Genomic DNA, 7,273 nt, shown 5'->3' on the forward strand with positions numbered 1-7,273 from the left:
GTGTAAGCAAAAAGGGAATTATAATACGAGTTACTGTAAAATGTATAGTACACCTTGTTTGTATGAGTACTGTGCTAGTTGGGTTGTAAAGTAACTTGGTTGGGAACCAACTGGATTGATTGGTCTAACATGTATTACGCAAGACTTTCATTTATGTTTCTCTCGGAATCTATAGGCCATTAAGAAGGAAAAATTCTGAATTAAGTGACACTTGTTAAGTTCCACTAAGTGGGAATAAGTTAAATATATGTGTGTGTGTAAAGGTTCTAAAAAATGTTCTTTTTCCTTGAATACTACTATCTGATTCTTTTCCTTAAATCTAATTGTATCTCTTCCTTATTAAGCTGGAAACTAAGGTTCTTGGCTTAATCAGTGGTCATTCCATCTCTTGGTAAGTAATTAAACATTGCATGTTAAGTTTTCAAAAAGTAAGTCTGTAAAAGGTATATGAATAGTAAGTTGTAAGTACAAGGACTTACATGGGGGTTATCTACTATTGAGATGTTAGTAATTTGTATATATGAGGGTTTTGATAGTGAATCTATGTTCTTTAGGCAGTTATAGCTGTTGGTTCATGAAAGATGTCTAAGTTTGGAGCTTCAAGCTACAGTAGGTCAGTACTAGGTGAGTCTTTATTCTGACTCATGCATGTTAATTGTTCAAGTAAATATATATATAATGATAAAACCTCAGATAATAGGTAAGTTTGTGAAGTATAGTAAAGATATTATGTGTATAATGAAGTTATGTATGAAGTACTGTATGAATAAAAAGTGATTGGTAACTAGGGAGGTAAGGTGTAGTATAAGAAAAGTACAAATCGATCAGGTATGTGTGAACAAATCTGGGTAAGTAAATTCTTGATAAAACGTCCTTTATGACGCCTCTGGTAGGGCAGGTATATTGCTAACCAGACTAGCAGATCATGATACGAAAATAAGTGTAAGACCACGTGGTTGAGATCCATGACAATGTATGATATGAAAAGACTCATGGTGTAGCCTCCAACAAGATAACGACATGAGAATATGTAAGTCCATGTGGCTGAGACCCATGGCAAGATATGACTATATGAATGTTCATGGTAAAGCCTTCAATAATATACAATCGAACTGGCAGATCATGACATGAATTTATGTATAAGTCCATGAGAGAGAAACCATGACACCTTCTGTGAAAGTCCATGTAACGCCCTTGACCCAACTCAATCTATCAATCTGAATCTCAGGTACGTCATTCTTACATATGTAACTTGAAAATTTCTTTCTTTCTTTTATTCATTGATGTTAATGTTTATCTATGGGTGTAACAGAATCTCTTATGGCATACATTGTATGGTTACATTTACTACGCTCAATACTTCACTTAGAATTCGCCCAGTTCTTCTTTGCTTCAAAGTACCTTCTATACTTATCTTTAGTACATGTCCTTGCCTCACCACATACACTAGCGCACATTAGTCTTACTATTTAGTCCTTATGACCATACAAAGTTCGCCATCTACTTACATATACAGCCTTTAGAGAGCAAGTCATGCCATTCTTTCCTTATTTTTTACACGTTATTCATTCAATTTTTTTGCCATGATTGTGTTCCTTCTTTTGAGTAGCCACAAAGACTTCTCTTTGTGTTCACCACAAGGGCTATCCTTTAAATTCAGTACTCGCCACAAAGGCTTTCCCTTTAGAGTATTGCCACAAAGGCATTCAATTAACATAGATAGCCATAAAAGTGTTCTTTTAAGAAAGATAGCCACAAAGGCGTTCCATTAACAGAGATAGCCACAAAGGTGTCCCTTTAATAGAGGTAGCCACAAAGGTGTTCTTTTACAGAGATAGCCACAAATTCCTCTATTTAACAGAGATATCCACAAAGGCTCACTTTTATGAAAATTGGTGTTTTTGATGATAGGGATTTGCATAAACTCACCGTCATGAGGTTTGTTCCTCACCATCTGGTACTCGCCCAATCATCCTTTAAACCTTTTCCTTATGATGCCATGGCCAAGCCATGGTCTTACATTATATGGTCTTTAGAGTGCCATAGACATCTTCTTTTAGACATTCGTGTTTTTAGTCCCGATGGACTCCTTTGGACAACTCCGGAGACAGACACTTCATGGAAACTCATACTTGACAAACTCATTCACATCTGACTTATTCATGACAAAAATTTTCATAAAAAACTTGTTCATATCCTCAATACACACATATTAACACAACATAGATCAGATCCATATTCCATATAAATCATTCATGCAAGTTCATCAGAAATACATTCTTCCCAAAATCATCACATCATGCATTTTTAGCTTATTTTCACAGAAGATTCTAATATACATAATACATTTGCAAGAGTTTCCTTAAGGACTCAGCTAACTTAATTCTTTAACAGCTTTAAAGACCAGATCTAGGCTTTTATCGAGTAAATCAACAACCTCTATTTGACAGAACATGGGAACTCATCAAGATCTGTACACTTAACTTATTTTCTTTCACTTTGAACATTATAAATCTTTAAATAAGACTTTACCATACTTATTTTACATAGCTCAATAGAACTACTCCTTAACAAATTAGTATGTAAGGTTGTAAATCTTACCTTGTTAGCATATCAAAGCCTAAATCCATATCTTCAACTCAGCTTGCAATATGAGAGGAATTCTCTTCGTCCCCCATTTTTATAAACATAGATCTCTTCTTGAAGAAGAAAGAAAAAGTTTCCATCATTTCTTACTTGAGTTACCTTGATATTTTACCTTTGTCCCTAAGAATGTTTGACATGCGCCCTGGTCCTTACAATCCACCAAATAAATATTTGAGAAGTGTAAAGAGACGTGTACGAGAATACATATATTTACATAACATACCCTTAGGCCATAATCCATCATTTTTCCTTAGTCATTACATTAGAGCGTAGCTAGTATCTTAACTAATCACACTTGGCACGTCATGCCTTCTTGGCGATGACCTTATTATCCAAGTTTCCTTAATACCTTACTAGACTTATTTTTCCTAATGACTTATTCCTTTCGAGGTAGTTTCTTACCATAGTCCAATATTGGTTACATGCCCATTTAACACGTTAAGAGCATCAGGAGGCGAAAAACACTTCACCATTTGAAGTAACACTTAGTTTACTTATTAAGTTCTGAGCTCATCCAAATATTATGCGTTACCCTACTTTTAAGGAAATCTTGTTCAACCATCATGGTCTTAGTCTTAGCTTAGATGAGTACATCACCTTTCTTCTAGTCCTATTATCTCAAGAAAAGGAAGAGATAAGGTATTTTCTTCTTAACCTATCTTAAACACTTAACTCAACCCAATTTTTAATTGAAACTTGTTAAATGTCACATCAGTCATTAAGTGATCTTATCCAAATCTACAATTTCCAAAAAAACTAATCGAGTACCTACCTTTGTTCTTTAACTATCACAATTCTCGTTTAGTTGGTTCGTAACTATTGTTCCTTCCATCTTGACTAGCTCAAAGCCAACTTTATATGATACACTACACTGCTGACGTAAACTCCCATCATAAAGATCGTTACCATGATTCATAACGGAGTCTGCCCACTCTATGTGCCATCAAAGCTTTTGGGTGAATCCTTCCTTACCAGACACACTTCTTGATCATTATGTGCCAACCTATTGTTTGCCAACATCAAGGCGTCATAGGTGTACTCAAAGGATTCTTACACTTAGTCTAGTTCTAACACTATATTTGAAACTTATCTCATTCGTCACATTTCCATAAATAATATCTAGACACTAGGGCCTCACTAGGCGGGGTGTTACAGTCTGTTGGGATAGTAAACATGTGATTCTATATGTTTGCCTTTGTAGAGTGATCTGCTAAGCCTTTGTAGCATATTTCTGTGTGGCCATTGTGGTAAGTTCCGTATCAACTTATTGGAGTATTTGATGATATCTGTGTGGTAGAATGTGGTTATCCGTCCTTGTGGTAAGTTCTGGGTAAGTTTTGAAGGTTTCTCTGATGGGTAAGTTTATGATAAGGGTATGATATATTTGAGTTTATGTTGGTTGAATATTTCTGTGATGAAACTAAATGAGACTTAAGGGAAGTTTCTTGAAAGAATGTATGAATTTGTACGTTCAAAAAGGGTATCTTCCGTAATCATCTGTCTATTTAGAGTATGAACGTATTCTTAGCTATAAAAGGTATATAAGTGTCCATTGTTCTAATTTCATCTATGTTATGTAGGGCTAGAAATCTGATTTGTTTGGTATCCACCATATATGATTAGCATCTTGTTTTGAATATAGAATTATATGGTATTTCCTCTACTTGTTAATTTGGATAGTATCGTGCTTTGTAGCAAGAGTTATGAAGAATTCTTCTAAATGATCTGGTTAGTTCATTATCAGTATGAGCTTGTGTTGGGTATTGAATTGGGATATGAACTGATTGGTAAACTGATAGTATTTGACTCAACGAGGAAATCTGCCAAATATGAAGTATCCGCTAGTGAATAGTATTTGGGGTTAATTATTCTGGAATAACTTAGGATAGTTGTCTGAAGAGAAGAGAAAAGATAGTATCATTTGGTAAGATTTAGAGTCAACCATTTAATTAGATGAAATATGACATGTTAAGAAAGTACGTTGGTTTTGATTTTGCTAGAGACCTTGATAAAAGAAGGTCTCTCATAGGGCATGTCTTTACTATTGGGGGTTGCGCCATTAGTTGGAAAACCACTTTGTAAACTACAATTGCTTTGTCTACTACTGTACCTGAGTACATGGCAGTTAATGAGGCTTGTAAAGAAGCTATTTGGTTAAAGGGTCTCTTTGGTGAACTCAGTAAAGACCTCCAGATTAGTATAGTGTTTTATGATGTCAGAGTGACATCTTCCTTACGAAGGATCAAATGTTTCATAAGAGAACGAAGCACATTGATGTTCAGTATCATTTTGTGTGAGATATTATTGCTCGTAGTGATATTGTTGTGAGCAAAGTTAGTACTCATGATAATCCTACAGGTATGATGACTAAGTCACTTCCTATAACCAAGTTTGAGCGTTGCTTAGACTTGGTTGGTGTTCATTGGTGAAGAATACCCCTTAAGGGGTTACGTGGAAGAGGTGAAGAACTTGTTCGTTGAGAATTTGTGTCAACGTGAAGATGTTATAGTTTTGTGATCTGAATCCCATCACTTGCTAAAGAAATAAAATACAGTGGCACAAGTAGAATTTGGATAGAACTGCACTTCTTCTATTTGACATTAATTAGAATAAAGTTTTTCAACCTTTACATAGATGTAGTTGAAAATCCGCTTGTATCATTCAGTTTTCAACATTCGTGAATTTCTCATCTTCTGCCCGTGGTTTTTTCAAAAAAGGGTTTCCGCGTAAAATCTATTTGTTTTATTTTTCCTTTTTTATTGTTTTTTTATCGTTCTATTGCCATTAATGATGTCTATTATAACATTCACAATATCATACATACTGCCATCTGTGAAATTATGTTAATATACATAATGTCTACAAATTTTAGGAAATGTATGATTTGAATTATGTGGTTACTTAAGTTAGTACTCATACTGGGCTTCAATAGCTCACCCCATGATTTTCTGATGTTTCAAATAACCCACGAGGTGAGGATATAGACACGACTAATTTGAGGAGTTCTTGGACAGATTTTTAATAAATATTTTGTTCTCTATTATTTTGGTATTTGGACTGTTTAACTAATATTTTCTGGATAGTGGAATGGGACATTGATTTGAGATTTTTGGTTAATTTTGCATGATTTAGTTTTAAAATAATTTTTAAAATGATTTATTGAATTGATGTGAAAATTGATTTTTCAACACAATTATGATTTCAACATAATAAATCTATTATAAATTTAAGAGTATGTTTTACGAGACTTAAACCTATTACATTCAATTAAGTGATCTTTTATGGAATATACAAAATCATGTTTTTAATAAAAATATGATTTTTGTCAAATTTCGCTGAGATATTTTTAATCGAGACATTTTCTTCAAAATGATCAAACTTAGTCTTTCCAAATATATTTAAATTTTGATATTATAATTTCAAAGAAATTTAACGAGATTGGTTTTAACTTCCTCAAGAAAATCAGTACATTATTGTTGAATGAAAAAGGTAACGATTTTAAAGAAAGAAGTAAAACATTTTTGTGCCATCTCAATGGCCAATGTAATCTTCGAGGTTCGACCATATCGTCTAGGTCGGGTTTAGGGGGTTACTGAGTTATGCCACTCTCTAAGCATCTAAGAGTTTGAAAATAGTATCAAATATCATTCAATTGAAAGCTCAAAGACTTTAGACTTCAATTCCATTTGATTGAAAAATTGAAGCATCTCAAAACCCCTTTTGCGATTTGGAAATCTTCCTTGCCTCAAAACACATGTACTTAATTTTATAAAATTTATTACTTTATTTATCATAACAGATCCATTTTAGAAATTTTTTAAAAAATTTTCTGCTCCAACTTTAACATGTTTTCTAAATGATTTTCCAACAGTTCCTTCAATATAACATTGTAAGTTTCATGCAATTCTTCACCAGATGCATGATCATCACTATTACTACTTTCTTTCAATTTCGTTTCCAAAGGTGTTGCAACAATAAAAGTAAAAATCTTTGACTTGGTAATGAAAGCAACATAGTTGCTTATGTACTCTTTGTTGGAAAAATTGATTAAGAAAACGGTTTTATAGTTACGGTGGAAGATTTAAAAAATTTCAAAACCAAACCAGTTTATAATATTTATAGTAATAAACCATAACCAAATAGTACTTGTGCTTTGTGTGAGATGGATTCGATTTTGGCTTTCAACCGAACGACCTTCTTCGCTATCCTCATAGCCTGAATTGCATTGAGTGTGGACTCCAGCACCACAAACCAATCATAGAAAAGAAACGATTCAATTACTTTCAGTTGGAAAGTAATATCTTTTTATAACAACCGGTAAAGATCATAATTCCCAAAAAGTGTAATTTATTCAAAATTAAGAAATTTCCACTACTAACTCAATAATTATTAGTTGTAATAGCCCGTTTCTTAGTGTTGTCAGAAATAGTGATTTTAGGGCCACAAAACCGACGAGAGCATTCATAAATATTATTATTTAATATTTACGAGTCAAATATAGTATTATAATAAATTTTGATTTGATAATTTATGTTATTTGATCGAATAATTAGGTTAAAGTGGTAAATCCTTAAAGTTAAGTGGTTTTGGAAAATGAAGTTTCGAGACCTTATTTATATAAACCAAA

This window comes from Gossypium raimondii, chromosome 1 (genome assembly GCF_025698545.1).
Source record: "Gossypium raimondii isolate GPD5lz chromosome 1, ASM2569854v1, whole genome shotgun sequence".
In the NCBI taxonomy this organism is placed as follows: domain Eukaryota; kingdom Viridiplantae; phylum Streptophyta; class Magnoliopsida; order Malvales; family Malvaceae; genus Gossypium; species Gossypium raimondii.